The sequence below is a fragment of the Culex quinquefasciatus genome, chromosome 3 (genome assembly GCF_015732765.1).
Source record: "Culex quinquefasciatus strain JHB chromosome 3, VPISU_Cqui_1.0_pri_paternal, whole genome shotgun sequence".
In the NCBI taxonomy this organism is placed as follows: Eukaryota; Metazoa; Arthropoda; class Insecta; order Diptera; family Culicidae; genus Culex; species Culex quinquefasciatus.
The window spans coordinates 181,817,174-181,833,271 of record NC_051863.1 but is presented as its reverse complement, the minus strand read 5'-3'; the positions used below and the strand labels follow the sequence as shown (position 1 = coordinate 181,833,271).

The 16,098-nt window shown below is 32.8% G+C and overlaps 1 protein-coding gene across 2 annotated transcripts in view; it reads right to left on the bottom strand.

The window, feature by feature from the left end:
• Positions 1-16,098, bottom strand: part of LOC6040743 (glutamate receptor 1) — a 293,386-nt gene that overhangs the window by 116,415 nt on the left and 160,873 nt on the right. The window lies entirely within an intron of this gene.

The following is a 16,098-nucleotide window of genomic DNA, read 5'->3' as shown; positions in this document are numbered from 1 at the left end:
AATTTCATTTGCTGATTTGAATGTCTCGGGACCACAGAGCTCATATCTGAAAATATATTTCCCTGTTTCCTAGTTATCTTTAACATGCATGTCTTTAAATAATATGGTAATATTCATTAAAAAATGGTAAATGATTTTGTATTAAAAAATGTGTTATCTTCCATAAAAAAATAATAAATTTTCATCAAAAAATGATGAATTTTCATCAGTGTCTGGTGAATAATATAATACCCAAAAAAGGGTAAATAATAAACCTACCAAATTTTCAACTTTTCAAAATTCAACTTTTTTTTTGGCTGTGTAACCTGTAGCAATATTTGAGTAATAGAAATACGCAATTTTTTACTCATAAATGTGTAGGTCATCGCTTAAGGTTTTAAAGCATTGCAGTTATAGTGAAAATAGTTCATTTTTCCCATTTTCGAATTTTTTTTCCGTTTTGCGTGGGGTGCGTCGTGAACATATTTTGAAAAACATATTATTTTCTTCCTTTTTCAAAGAGTTAATGATAGAAAAAAATATATCCTGAAGATTGAATTTTGCCAAAAATGTTTTTTTTTAAGAGTTGGACATAATTTTTCAACTGACAATTTATAGGAAACCTTTGTTCAATTTTATTTTTTTTAAATGAAGCAATTATACACATATTTTCATAATTTTTAAATCAGGCTTCAAATTTTCCACCACCTATAACAGTATCTCATGTAAAAAAAACATTTTGTAGTAAAAAGTAAAATAATAAAATCAAAATATTTAAGTGTATCTATTTATTTCTCAAAACTGCTAACTCACAACTTTACCGAAGACACTTAATCGATCAGAAAATATCTTTTCCCATTTTCTATTTTGGATGACGTGCCCGCAAAATTGTAAGAGGACTTATAAAATCTAAAGATGAAATGGGCTTTTCTTGACCATTTTTTTAGAACAAATCATAAAAAATGGCTCATTTGTAATTTTATATTTTTTGTTTAATTTTCATGTATAAAATATAATTTTAATAAAAAATCATAATTAAAAATATTTATCTTATGATAAACAGTATGTAAAAAAACAACCCTTGGGTACTATGCACATTTTGTGATGAAACATGTAAAAAATTTAAAGTTTGACAGGAACCTAGTACTACGTTTTGTTCAGAAACTCATGCCAAACATTTTGCTACAAAAAACTCATGAAAAGATGATTTCTATAAAAAGTTATTTAACAAATACTATTAGCCGAGCTTCCGTGGCCGTGAGGTTACGGGTTTCGCCTTGTAAGCGGAAGGTGATGGGTTCGATTCCTGTCTGGCTCGGCAAAGTCAGATCCCTTAAAAGAGTAAATATGCTCACTGGGAAAACTGACCGGTAGGGGATGGGTTTCGACTAGCGGCGTGCTGGGTTTCCAATCCAGAGGTCGTGAGTTCGATTCTCGTACCGGGATGATGAATTTTTTTTTTTAAAAAAAAGGTGCAAAAAAAATTTGTACACCTTTCGAAAAATTAACATAAATAATGTTATTTGTTGACAAATCACCATAAATCCAGTCTCCGAACTCCAAATAGGCATCCTTGACTGATTAAAAAAATTATTTGGATTGAATATAAAGTTTACTAACTACTCAGTATAAAAGTTTGTATAACTCTGGAAATTCTATATAAAACTTATCCAAACTTAATTTTGCAAACTTTTAATTCAAATAAATGTCAATATATTACCATAGAATTGCTAAATAAACATTTTGGAGTGGGTATAACACCGTTTTGGGGGTATTAGTATCGATAGAATAGATTTTTTGTTGAATTTCGTACCAACCCGGAATTACGTCGTCGGAAAATCCGCCGACATCTGAACCGGTCCACAATTCTTTAGTCAACCTATGTGGCATCAGAAAGGGCATAAAATTTCCGATCTTTTGATACTCAAACATCTAGGTTTTCTTTAAAACCTACGTTTTTAATAACATTATTTATGTTAATTTTTTGAAAGGTGTACAAACTTTTTTTGCATCTTTTTTTATTTTCGTAATAGTATTTGTTATATTACTTTTTATAGAAATCATCTTTTCATGAGCTTTTTGAAGCAAAATGTTTGGCATGAGTTTCTGAACAAAACGTAGTACTAGGTTTTTTGATCGATTTTGTGTCTTCGGCAAAGTTGTAGGTATGGATTAGGACTACACTGAAAAATGGTATTTTTTTGGTGATTTTTAATTTCACTTTTTCGTCAAAACTTGATTTGTAAAAAAAACACTATTTTTTTTCTGATATTTTTAAGGGGACATTAAATGCAAACTTTTCAGAAATTCCAAGAATGTGCAAATAATGTTTGACTGAGTTATGAATTTTCGAATCAATACTATTTTTTTTCAAAAACTCGAAATGACTTACATTTCAAAAGGGTTAATCATTCAAAATAACGCCCTTTTTAAATGATTGTATAGATTAAAAAGAATGTAAATATTGTTTTCGATAAGATTGGAAAATTTCACGAATGTTTCAGATTTTAACATTGAAAATCAGACCACTAGTTGCTGAGATATCGACATTAGAAAATGGTGGGTTGTTTGGGTGAGACTTAGGTTTCGTTTCGTTTTTTTTAATCAGTATCGATTCAAAAATTTATAACTCCGTCAAAGATTTTTTGTACATTCTGGAAATTTCATAAGTTGGCATTTGATGTCTCCTTAAACATATCAGAAGAAATAAAAATAGAGTTTTTTTTTTGCAAATCAAGTGACAAAAAGTGAAATTGAAAATCATTCATCCCTTCAAAAGATACAGATTTTTGAATTTTCATATTTCATTTTTGTATGGATAGCTGCAAAATTTATATGGAATTGAATATAGACAATCTAATGATGCAAAATGGCTTCTTTGGGCATACCGAATGCAACCAAAAAGTTTCAGCCAGATTAAAAAATACAAAAATATAGAATTACCGAAACCTCAGAGAACTGCTCAACTGCAAAAAGATTATCACAGGATTTATCTATCATCTTAAAAAAAATTATGTCACTTTTGAATAATCTTTGAGTAATATTTGCAACGGCCTAATTGGCATTTTCCAAATTTTATACTTAGTGATAACAGAAAGGTGATTTTTTTGTGATTTTATCAATATTTTTTATTTTTTGAAACTACTCGTGCTTTTGGAACAACCTCTTACACTGCCGCCTAAAACATTCGAAAAAAAAATGTTGAAGCTTTCAAATAAAAACATCACCAAACCGGTCTGCACGAGCCATCCGTTTTAGCCAGAACGCCGTTTTCCATTCCAAAGAAAAGCCACCTCAAAGCGCCCAGGCTGCCTTAAAAATTCCCGGAAAAACATGCCGCTCGCCTCAGTGAAAAGCAAAGAGACGCCGGGAAATTCAATTTGACTCCATCTTTCGCGCAAAGTGAAAGAAAAGCTTTTGACAGGTGAAGGTTTTTCGTGCGTGCGTGCGTGCGTGTTTGCCGAGGAGATGAAAAATGGCGATGGAAAATATTTCTGTGTGCGGGAAAAATGAGTTTTGTCTTTCTTTTTTTTCTTGTGCGAGTGCTCTTTCAGGATGTCGCTTTGTCGCTCGTTGTAACAATGAATGCTGTCTTTAAAAGTGTTAAAGGACTTGAATTGTTGTGTTCTTGTTCTTGAACATGGTTTAAAAAAGTTGTTCAGTATTCTTGATTTTTTTTCGATAATATAAAAATTTGAAAGATTTGAATAATTTTAAAACAATAGCATTGAAATTATTCAAAAGTATAATTGACATATATTTTTTGAAATTTTATAGAAACATTTTGCCCATTTTCTTCTAAAAAAAATCCAGGAAAAGTACGCTTGACTTGTTTGTACACATTTGACTTTTTTCTTTGGATTGTACCAGCAACGAGATGAATCGAATGGAACGAAACTGGCTCGGAAGCTGGAAAAATTATTTGTCGGCAGTGTGCTACTGTTGCTTTGCGAAAATATTCCTACCTGAATTGGTTTGGCCCAAACCTTAGTGCTTGAGTACAAATCCGTGTTTTGAGTGCTTTTATGTTTACGCAGCATACAGAGATTTATCCGGAAAAGTCTTTGCGGCACTTTAGTTCATGTACATTGATTCGTGAAAAAAAATCAGGTAAATATATTTTTTTAAATTAAGATTGCTATTGCAATCAAAATTTAAGTTTTATAAACATTTCATCCATTGCCATGATGCACATAAACTTCCACATTGCATCTTTTCGGGAAACAGTTCTGCCATGTTCCACTAATTAAAATACCGCAGACTCACACAAACATGCCCCCTTTACACCCACACAAACAAGCAGCCAACACAAACACAATCCAGGCTGGCTGGGCTGGATGGCTGCAAAAGCAAACGCCCCGAGTTGCTTCATCTGCAATTTTCTCCAACGACTTTCGAGGATAATTTAATTTGTCAAAAACAACGTCACCCACGCCTCTGCAGCTGAACGCGCTCGTTTTCCCTCGTGATGGAAGAGAGATCGCGTTTTCCACGAAAATTAAAACGTAGCGTGGCGATTTTGCAGATGATTTTTTATCATTTTCAGCTTTTTCATTTTCAAATGTTGGGCTACATGTTAAAATTTCGGAATTATTTTTAATGAAAGTCTCAAAGGTTTTACTCTTTGACATTGACAATTGAACCAATAATTTCGGAAATATCACGAGTTGAGAAAGTGGGCTCATCAGATGACACTTGAAAAAAAAACATTGTTCACACAATTTAATCATTAAAAGGCTGTATCACATCTACCAGCTGTCCGATCAACAAAGTTAAATTCGAAAATTGTTCGAGTTTTTCCTGGCCTTTCGAAAATATATTTTTAATGTTTTTTCTTAGCATTAGCATTAGCATTAGCATTTTAGGACGCCCTATCCACGGATGGCTCCACAACGCTTATCCCTCTGTTTGGTCTGGTTGTGTTAGACCCTCATCCGGAACAATAATCCAACACGGGAGATACCATGTCTTCATCTTTTGATGAGTGTGTAATACAGCCCAGGGCATAAGGGGGTCCTCGCCGGGTCCAAGCTATCCTTTGGGGAACGGAAGGAATGTTAGTAAACACCTATCTAAAGTGCGCAAGGATCCCTGCGTCACCTTAGTGGTATAGATGTTTGTAGGGTGGTTTTGGACTCAATGTTAGTAGGAGAGGTAGAACCCTAGGATATACCCCGAAAGGTATTGCGGGCGAATCAAGTAGAGTTAGTTTTTTGTTGTTAAACATATACTTGTGACTGTATAGTGTAAAAGATGCATGATTTATATTTTTCATATTTTAAACCACGGCAGAATCAACGCGACGAAACCGTGCACGATTAAATCGACTGTAGTATTACTAAACCAACACATTTTCTCTGGTGAAAGCAATGCTGATCAAACACAGTTTTAACTTGTCTGCTGTTAAACTCAAGCTACCAACTGTAAGAGTAAAGAGAAGTTTATATGTTCTTTTAAATTTTGATGTGTTTAAGCGAAATACGAGGTTATTTATGATTTATCACATCATTTCAATCTTGATTTTAAACTCTTACAGCGATGCGGAGTAGATCTTGATTATTTATTTATTTGTTTTATTTAAATGTAATAGTTAGAAGTTAATTTAAACGACCGATTGAAAAAGCATAATTAGTTAACATTTAATTTATTTTGTGTCATGGAATTAATCAGCACATTTATATTTTCAAAAAAAAAAAAAAAAAAAAAATAAAGCAATTTTAATCGAAAGTCTTCACCAAGGATTTTAGCTTCAGCAGTACAGTAAAAACAACTTCCTACTCCATGTGCATTATTTGGATCGACCACCAAACCCCGAAGCAAATTAAAATCTACGCTTGGAGATTAGAAATAAATTAGAAAGTTAACCGCCGTACAAAAATCCGCGGAGGTAAAATTTTGATAACTACAAACACTTTTAATTCCAAAAAGTCTGCAGCAGTGACCGTATGGCAACCCTTCTGTGGAAATTTCCGGATCCACCTGATCCACAAACGTCATACACTGCAGAAGCTTCTGTCGTTCATCCCAATCTCACTCACACACGCGCAAAGCAACCAACATGAAACGAACTCACCAAATTCGGCTTCGGTTGATCTCAGCAGGCAAACGCATCCAGCATTCTGGCCTCCTAGTGGCAACAGATCTCTCGGTGTCCCTTTTTGATTTCCGCCTCTCTGACATAATTTTCACTTTAAAGCGGGCCAGCTACGCACACAAGTCATCCTCGAACCAAAGCTACGAGCAATTCGCGACGTGCCGGATCCGCACCACCACCAAAGCAAGCGCGTTGTATGCTGAACCGCACCACAAACAACATCCTGGACATGCCCGAACTTTGTGTTAAAAAACAAATTCTCTTTACGATCCATTACATGGAATCAAACTAAAAAGTCTCCTCTCTTTATCTGTGGAACTTGCCACTCACATCCACACGCACACATGCAAAGCACCTGACCACTTTTCGCTGCTGCTGTCAAATTTCAATCGTCCGGGTGGCGTAGCACGATCCCCTTCTTCCATCAGCAAAAAGAAAAATCACGAAAAACTCGAATAATTCCCCAAATTTAACAAAAACACCTTGCAATTTGTGATATGGTGGCTCTACAATCGGTCATCAATTGAAATAATGAGAAAATACTACAAAAATTAACACAATTTTCAAAGAAATACACGCGACGCGAAGCAAACGTGACCGGTCCACAAGGCAGCGTTCAGCTATGGGCCCATGCTATACATTTTTAGAAAGGTATGTAAAAGACCTTTCCAACGCGTTCAAAAGATTCGACACTCTCGCCGCAGTTCTTCGTCAAAAACCTCTTCTAACCGATCGAAACTTTAAAACATACACAATCTTCCACCAAAAATTGTCGAAAACAAGACAAAATAAGACACGTACTACTGATTATAAAACAACTCATTTAACAATAAAAAAAGTCATGCCATATTTTTAATGTTTTTTCTTCATAACATATTTTTTAATTGGCAAAAAAACTGAACATTTTTCAGAGCATGCCACCCAAAAATACCTACACGCAGAAAAATGTTTTGTACGAGGTTTGAATCAACAAAAAAAAAAAATGCGTTGAAACAAACCTAGATTTTCTCAATTCCACAAAAGCCTTTTGTTGTTTTGTAAAATCTGCCTTGACGTTTAGCGTTGATTCAACAAAAAATATGATTTTCAAATCAACAAACAAATATGCCCTATTTTTTCTGCGTGTATGTATATTCGAAAATAAAAAAATAGAAAACTCAATTCTAAGTGATAAGAAGTCCAATTATAAAAACTGGAATTTTTTCTATGTAACTATTTTTCTGAAAAGACCTTAAACTTTGAAAATATGTACCAAATCTATCAGGAAATCCCTTTTGCACGGCGTGTTTTCTGGGCAACCTTAAGGAGAAAAAATAGTCATCGCTACTTTCAAATGAGTCTTATAGGAAATTTTCTCAGCTTTCCAATGATTCTAAGAGCGAATTATTTCATCGGGAAATTTCTGAGATATCTATATTTTAAGTTTTTTGTTTTAAAATCCTTAATCATTTATTGGAAACTTTTAAATAACAGTCCAGGAAACTTGTCAAATGATGTGTTTCATGTGTCATTTACTCATAAAAATGTGCAAAATAAGACAAGGAACAACTTTGTAGAAGGTTGCAAACCGCTTAACATTTTGAAAATGATGTTTTTACCGAATTTATGAATATGTGGGATTTATTCAGAAATTAAAATCATAAAACCGCATTAAAATATTATTTTTACAAGAACAACTAGATTATTACATAATTGTTGTGTACAAATAACACCGGTCTGCTCTGATCCAGCTTGGAGTTAGCTGATACAACCGAATTTTTTCAGGTTTAAGATTGATGAGGTTTTTCAAGATTTTCATGAATTTATATCATATTTCCTCAATCAAACATTAACCAGTTGCATGGATACAAAACATGTTAATGTTGAATACTCGAAATTGAACTGCAAAATACTGTTGCAAGCTTTAGAAGAAATACTTTTCATTTGTATAAAATGATTGTTTTAGTTTGTTTTTATATTAAATAATCAAGGAATTAGCAATATTTTAGATGTTTATAAGACTCTCATCTTCAATCTCATCTTTTTAAAAAATGTTTTATTTCCTGATTTTTGTTCAAATAGTTTGGAAAGGATGTTTCTGTTTGAATTTTTTTTGTTGAAATGATAAATAATATTGTTCGAACAAAAAAAAAGTTTATGACGGTGTTTTTAGCATTCTGAAATGAAAGACTCGAGTTTTATTGCTACTTTTTAAGTGCATTTTCAAAAGTAAACAATATATAAAATTTTATCTTTATTTTATACTCATGAAAATATGACTTTTGAAGCTTGCAACAGTTATATGTTGTACATTTTCGTTTTTAAATCATATTTGTATTTATGTTCCTGGTTAATGTTTGTTTAAGAAAATACCAAATTTATTCATTAAAATTCAATAATACCATTCACAATCACAAACCTGCCAAAGTTTCGGTTGAACAAGCTTAATTAGAGCAGACACGTGATATTTGTACTCCAAAAATATGTAGTAATCTAAGAATTCTTGGTAATAAATATATTTTTACACTGTTTTATCATTAAAATTTCTGAATAAATCCCATATATTCAAAAACTCAGACAAAACATATGTTCAAAATGTTTAACGGTTTGCAACCTTCTACAAAGTTGTTTCTTGCCTTTTTTTGCACATTTTGATGAGTAAATGACACTTGAAACACATCATTTGATAAGTTTTCTAAACTGGTAGTACAAAAATTCCAATAAATAATAAAGGAATTTAAAACCAAAAAACTTAAAATAGAGATATCTCAGAAATTTCCCGATGAAACATTTCGCTCTTAGAAGCATTGGAAAGCTGAGAAAATTTCCTATCAGACACATTTGTATGCAGCGATGACTATTTTTTCCTGAAAAGTTTGTTCTAGAAAACACGCCGTGTTTTGGCTTCATCCATAAAGTACGTCACGCTAAAATCGGCCAAAATTAACCCCCTCCCCCTTTGTCACACTTTTCCTATGCTTATAACATGCAATGTCACACTTGCTTAGACCCCCTCTCCCCCCCTAGAGCGTGACATACTTTATGGATGACGCCTTTCGTATGGCATAGGAAACGCATGGACAAAGTATCATTCGAATCAGAAAATGAAAGTTTAAAAATCGCAAAAAATGCCAAATCGTAGAAAATTACTTAAAGGCTTTGTCTATGAGCTAAAAAAGAAAGGACTTGTGGAAAATAGTTCAAATTCTTGAAAATTTTAAAAGCTGCTTTCGACTAGGTTTCTTTGGCCGTTGCAAATATTTTTGAAAGTTTATGTTCCTTGCCTCTGCCCATAATCGAGGGGAATTAAAAAAAAAACAAAAAAAAAAGAAATTTAAAATTAATTGCACGGTTTTAATTGAAAACAATGATTTAAAATGCATTAAACAGCAGTGCCGTAAAACGTGGTGACTTTGATAGGTTTGATATTTTTCCGAAAAATGAAGAGTACACATTAAATACGCTCGGAATGGTTCGGAATCAAACTAAACATCGTATGGAAGTGTTCATCGTACCTCAAGAAGAACTTATCATAAAATTTTGATACATTTAAAAAGTTAGTTAACTATAATTACAAAAATGTTGATAAAAGGCATTATTTCAAACTTCTAAAAGTGTCATGATTTTCTCAATGAACAAGATTTTGAATCGGAAAACGGAATGCATTTTCGGATTATTTGGACAATTTTCCATTAGGAGAAGGTAAAGTAAGTTTGTAGATAATAAATAATATGTGATTTTGAAACACAATTCAGCTGAACAAATTTCATGTAAAATCCGGAAACCTGTAATTCATGCTTCGAATTCAGTTTAAAATGCTATATAAATCGATAATTTTATAAACAAAACTAGTTTCAACAAATTAAAGTAAACATTCTGACTTTTAAACATTCAAATCAATTCAATTAGTGTTTATTAGATTTGACCAGTTCTGCTCCAGGATGTTACATTTGCAATTCAGAGATTTGGAGAACCTTTCAACTGAGATCAATTCATAAGCCTTTACAGGGGGGTACATGTTACTAAGTTTAGATTTTGCTAGCTGCGTGCTCTTTTATGGAAAATATTTTATGAGAAAAAACCCTAGATCTATAACTTTTAAACATTGTTACCTAAAATGTATATGTATTTTGCTAAAATGCTAATAAACTTAGTAAACCTAATATAAACATTGTTTTTTTTTTGTTAAAAACTATATCAGTGAACATTTTATGTAAAAATAAAGTTTGAACACCTTAAATCTGATTTTAACAAGAAAAACTATGACTATCAAATTTACCCCGGAATTTAAACTAAGAATTTTTACCGAAACTTTTTTTCTAAACACTATTGAAAATTTTAATTTTTCGAAAATAGTGCATGGGCTTTGTGTGGCCCGGGGATTTCCAGAAATTCAAGCGGGAGTATACATTTTCTTAATTTTTGGGACCATTTTTTAAAATGCTCTAGAAAAAAGGAGGACGTTCAATTTAATATCAAGATTTATTTCCAATACTTTTAATTTCTAAAGCAACTGGAAATAGACCTTGCTTAATGTAAATAAACTATTACAATTCAGGTATGCTTTTTAAAGAAAAAATAGATATTGAATAAAGAATATTAAAACCCTTTGCCGTCAAAATTGAGATCGTTAACTGTTTTGTTTACCATGATCAAATTAGATGAAAATTGAATTGGTGTCAGTAAATATTTCAAATAGGGTTTTGCAAGAAGAATAACTTCACTTCGTTAAAAAAAATCAATTTAAAGTAACAGCATTATGGAGCACTGGTGCAGCTATGGGTGTTAGAAGGTTTAACATGAAACAAATGGAAGAATGGTACACTCAACCCCCGGTGGTTGGTCACTTTTTCGTTTGACACTTTTTTAGTTTGTACCCCGTTGGTTGGTCAAAGTCAAACTAAAAAGTGACGAACTGTCACTTTTTACACGGCGCTCACGCATACTATCAAAACAAACGTTTGGTAGTGTGTGTGAACTCCGTGTAAAAGGGGTGTCAAACTAAAAAGTGACCCCGTTCGTTTGACAACAGTTGGTGTCAAACCATCGGGGTTTGAGTGTAGTGGGATAATGACAATTTATCGTATAGTTTAAATCATGTTTAAACCATTTAAAATTCATTAAAAAACTACTCTGTAATGTTTAAGATGTGGCTGAAAAATCAAACTTGGTTATAACTTGGTTTAGAAAAGTTATTTGCTATGAAACAAACAATTTCTGAATATTTTATTCGTTTTAACCTAATGTATCAAACCATACTCTCTCAAAATGGTCACAGAAGCAAGTTTTTAAGAAATTTTAGGACTGCGTTACGTTTTAAATGAACGCTCCTAAACTCAAATTTTAAACAAAATGTGAGACACCTTGAAGGGTATTTTTTTATCATTTATTTTGAATTTTGTTCTAGTCTTGCAGGATATTTATTATAGAGTGTAAGAGTGTTCTTTACAGTCGTAGAGCAGACAGTTACATTTTTTATGTTTAAAATTGTTCAAATATTGGGTAATATTGTTCAAATATATAGGTTCAACAGGTACCACTCCTGTGTAAAAATTCTTTGCAAATTTAATTTAAACAAAATTGTTCAAATTTATGAAAATTATGTAAATGTGTGTTGTTCACAAAAATTTGGAAAAAATATAAAAATTGTATAAAAAAGGTTTTTTATAAAATCTTTGATAGTTCTTAAAAATAGTTCTTTGATATAAAATTTGATAAATTTATCAACAGAAAATGGGATCTAAGAGGACTCCCGAGAAAAAATTAACACCCAAAAAACACACTTAAAAAAAGACTTACCCAAACCATCCTCCGGCTCAGATTATAGTCTCAGATGTTCCCTACAAGCTCCTGGTCAAATCAGGTTGATATCAAGATGGATCTTTTTTGTTATTTGAGTTTTAAAAATGATTTATATTTTAACTGAAATGCCGGTAGCTCTCTTTACCTCACCCTTCAGGTCGTGGCGTTTTTAGCCCTTTTTAATGCTTTAAAAATTTTGAAGTTTATTTTAATTTTGACAAAGTTATAGATTTTTTTAGGATCTTTCTCGATTTGTTTGTCTTTACATGAAAAGAAGTTTGAGGTTTAAAAAAATTAAAATATATAAAATGATGCTCGTTCTTACGTGCAACTCAATGAAACCAAATACAGATACACTTGGTTGAATTTGATTTTCTTATATATTTTTTTACTTAATTATTTTAAAATCAAATTTCAAACTCCATCACCTCAAAAATACGAGGAATTTTTGGAAGATTCCGAGAATGTCAAATTCGAGCCCAGAAAGTGCCGTCTTGTTGGCCGACAGCACAAAAGTTAACGATGTTGAATGATTATTATAAAGAAAAATCGTAAAACTTTGCAAAAAACGGCGATTGGCAAAAAAAATAATATCATAGGTTTACAGTCCCAACATTGGATGCTGTAGCAAAAAGATATCAAGGTTTTAAAATTATACTTTTAAACAATAATTTGCAAAAGCTACTGGAAAAAGTCAAACCTATCTTGGATCTATATAGCACATTTTGACGTGCTTCAAAATACGATTAAAAAACAATCAAGAAAATTCGATTTCACCGACTTCAATGCCCGTTTCACCTAATTCGGGGTACCTCGATATGACCTCTAGAACAAACCGTGCAAAACCTACAAAACAGCCTATTAAACTTTGTGTCTCGGTTTGTCTCTCATACAGTTTACCTAGAGTGCTATTATCTGACCTAGATGCTAGTTCTAAATGTCTTAACAATTTTGAACATCTCTTTTTCAAATCTCTGCAACTTTGAATCAAAAAATATAAAAACCAAACTCAAAGCATCAAATAATCCACCCAATAAAAGCGCATTCATCCAAATGGCGACAAACACCCATGATTCCCGGCTTCACCGAAGATTTCCCTGCTCCACACGTTTGATGTTGGAAAACAAGCCAAAAAAAAAAAAAAAAACGTCAGTACGGAAAGGTAAGACGGTTCCATTTCCTTTTTTTACCAGCATTTTTTTTTATTTTCCTCTGACTTTCCTCCATCAAAATGTAGCGATGCTTATCGTCGGTGATGCGACCCACCTACACCGCCGTTGCCAAACGGTAATGCTCTAATACTACACACGCTCTGGTTGACTGCCTCCGCCGGCAGCGTCAGCGTCATGTCTCTGTACTGATGTTGCAGAGAATTGCTGTAAAACAACCTCATCCTGGCTGCTGCTGTCAAGGTGGCACTGTTGCTGCTCTCGTTTCGTATATTCAAATCCCACGAAAGCCATCAACAATGCTCAGGTCGTGCTGTCGAAAATTGGGGAAGGTGGGGTGTGGTGGAAAGAACTCATGTTTTGAATGAATTTTTTGTCAGTTAAAATTTGAATTCGAATTTAAACAAACTATTTTGGGAACCATTTTTTTTTCAAATTTTGATGTCTTTAAAGCCAGTTTGCCTAAAGTTCCCCCACCCTGTGACAGCCTGACACAATACGCTTGGAAAAGACGCCGACGCAGGATGAAATTACATTTCATGCTTCAGCGACGAATGTGTCTCCGATGGGGACGCCCCCTGCTGGTCTCTTGCATCTGCTAGCTTCGAGCCCAATCTGGCAATCTGTAGAACGGTTTGGTTCCCCCAAACGGGAAAATCCCAGTTCGTAAGGCCGTGATTTCCACCACTTGCATGGCACGGAAAAAAAATCGTGGTGATCTGTGTCGTAAAAAACGACTCTCGAATAACTTTAGTTTGCAAAACAACTCGATACATTTTTTCTCTCCGTGCTTGCAGCTGAGGCCACCGTCAGTCAGCCCAGACACAGTCGGCACGTGTGCGGTTTCTTATCGATAAACGATTACACCACGGAACAACCAACACCGCACCGGCTTCTATCTATCAAAAGTGATGTTCTTCCAAGTCGAAGAAGTTCAGCCTGGGCCACCTGGGACGGGAGGCAACCTTGAGGTGGCCACAGAAGCGATGTTTATGTCAGACCAAAACCAATCGCAATTTCCTCGGCGATACTGCTGCGTGTGGAGGAAAACCGAGCTCAGATTGCAATCGATTGGAGATTGGAGATATTGTGCGTTTACGTGGAGGATGCCGCTGTGTTTTGGACGGTGAATGTTCCAGATGGATTCCCACGATTTATGTTTGACTGAATTGAAATGCTTTGTAAAGTTGGTTGTATCTGTGAGGAATTTTCGATTGCATAATGCATAATTTTTAATTATCTCATAAAATCAATGAAACTAAAGTTCAAGGGCTTACAGCAAAGCATCAGACTGTTAACTTTTTAATAATTACTTTGATTTTAAGCTTGTAATTAGGTGATTCATTAAATACTAAGTAATGCATGGTAATAAGAGAAAATTAAAGTAATTAATTGATAATTAAAGTAATTTGTGAGAAATTAAAATATTTTCTTTAAATGTACTTCTTCAACGCAACATTTTGATTTTTATATAAAATCTGTTGTAACAGTAATTTTCTTTTAATTTGAAATAAGAGTGTCACACAAAGATTGAAAAAAACAAAGATAAAAATGACTGGTTCTGTATATAGAAGGCCTAATTCAACATAGTTCTCTCCTAAAATTTATTTTCAACATGTTGTTTAGCGAAGCATATTAACAACAAAAGAAAACGCCTTTATATATTACCCAGTGAAAAATGTTTTGTGGATCCAAAATCTTTTAATTTTTATTAAATAATTGTGAAAATATGATTTTTTTGCAGGAATAACATTAGAACTGATATTTTTTTTAAAGATTTTCCTTCCAAAAGGCAGTCCAAATTATTTGAAAAATGGATGTGGATCAAATATTTATTACCAAAATGTACTTAATTATTACTGATAAATACAAAGTTCTCAAGTGATAGCCATTAAAAATTCAGTTAAAATAAATAAATGTTTTTAAAATATTTTTCATAATCTGCAGAAATTTACAGTCCTGCAATACCTTCTTTTAAGAGCTAAGCTATTTTCCTGAAAAAATCCAAATAGATTTCAAACAAATGTTTCAATATTAAAAATCAAACTCAGTGAAATGCAATCGACTAACATTCATATGCAGAAATTAAATTCAATGTAAATGTAACATTTCACATTATTCGTATTTTTGGCAACGGATTTTTTTTTAATTCCCGAGCAGATGGAAATAACTTGGGAAGGTCAGTTTTTGGTATTGTGAGAAGATCGGAATATGTTATTTAGATGATCGGATTAGTTGTTAAAATAACAAAAATCAATAATTAAGATTTGTTTGAAAAATAACTTAAACTGTTATTATATTGTTATTGAGCAATTCCAGCTCAAATCAGGATTTTTTTTGGTACTTTTGTACCCGACCCTCTCCGATTTCAATGAAACTTTGTAGACATGTTATCCTGTACCTATATAAGCAATTTTTGTGTATATGGAGCCAATAGTACTCGAAAATAACATTTGAGAAGGGCGTAAGGTATTTAAATATTTTTGTATTTCGTAATTTAAAAATTACTGTATCTCGAAGCTGTTGCGTCGTATCAAAAAGTGGTCAAAGACAAACTTGTAGGAAATTGGACGGGCTTTCTGAAAAAAATACACTGAAACAAAAATACACGCCACATATATGAAATTTTTAAGTATCAAAGTTAAATTTAAAGGTGATTTCACGATTTTTTTTCGTTCAAATTTTTTGAGGAAATAGCCTAAAATGTTACTAAAAGACTGACGAAAAATGCAGGATGATATGTCTCTTCTAAAAAAAAATAAAAAAATCATTTACTAAAACTGTTTCTTTTGAAAAGTGGTCTAAACGTAAAATTTTTTGAAAACCAGTAGTGGGGATCGATTCTCCAGACAATTTTACATATAAGTCTCCATATTGATCATTGTCCTATGTCCAATCCTTGGGAAGATACAGCGGTTTTAAAAATAAAAATGTTGAAAAAACGGGATTTTTGGTGGTTTTTTGGACATTTGCTCAGAATTTGATTCTTAGTCGATATGTATACGTGAAGGTATATTTAAGAAGTTCAATTTTTGAGTGATTTTATAGCCTTGCTTCAGTGAGGTGAGGAAGGCA